Below are 665 nucleotides of genomic sequence, written 5' to 3' on the forward strand. Positions count from 1 at the left end.
AAACGTGTTTTCTATTTTTTTTGCGAGAGGCACGGTTTTGCTTCTGCGAGAGGCACGGTTGTGCTTTCGCGAGAGGCACGGACATGCCTCTTTCGAAAAGGGTAAAAACACATTTTTTTTTCCTTTCGCGAGAGGCACGGTTTTGCTTCGGCCAGAGGCATGGTTGTGCTTTCGCGAGAGGCACGGGCGTGCCTCTTTCGAAAAAGGAAAAAAAATGTGTTTTCTATTTTTTTTCTTTCGCGAGAGGCACGGTTTTGCTTCCGCCAGAGGCACGGTTGTGCTTTCGTCAGAGGCACGGGCGTGCCTCTTTCGGAAAGGGAAAAAAACCCGTGTTTCCGGTTCGGTTTTTTCGTCGGTATTTTTCGTGAAAAAAAAGATCATCAAAACCTATCAACATGGGATCTAGTTTTGAAGATCTCGACGCGAGAAATCCAATGACGAAAGCGGTTCGAGATTTGGACGCACGGTTTAAGAGATAAAACATTTTGAATAAACGAATCTACGAAAAAAGGGAAAACTCCCATGTTGCGACAAGTGGCTCACATGCAGCGCGCCACTTGTCGCAACCTGGGGTGGAGTGATCTCCGCAAGGAGTACTCCTTAATTAGTGATTTCGAAAAAATGCAGTTTACTACTAATCGGTTGTGTCGTGCTTGCCACGAGCG

Source organism: Triticum aestivum, chromosome 1B (genome assembly GCF_018294505.1).
Source record: "Triticum aestivum cultivar Chinese Spring chromosome 1B, IWGSC CS RefSeq v2.1, whole genome shotgun sequence".
Lineage (NCBI taxonomy): Eukaryota > Viridiplantae > Streptophyta > Magnoliopsida > Poales > Poaceae > Triticum > Triticum aestivum.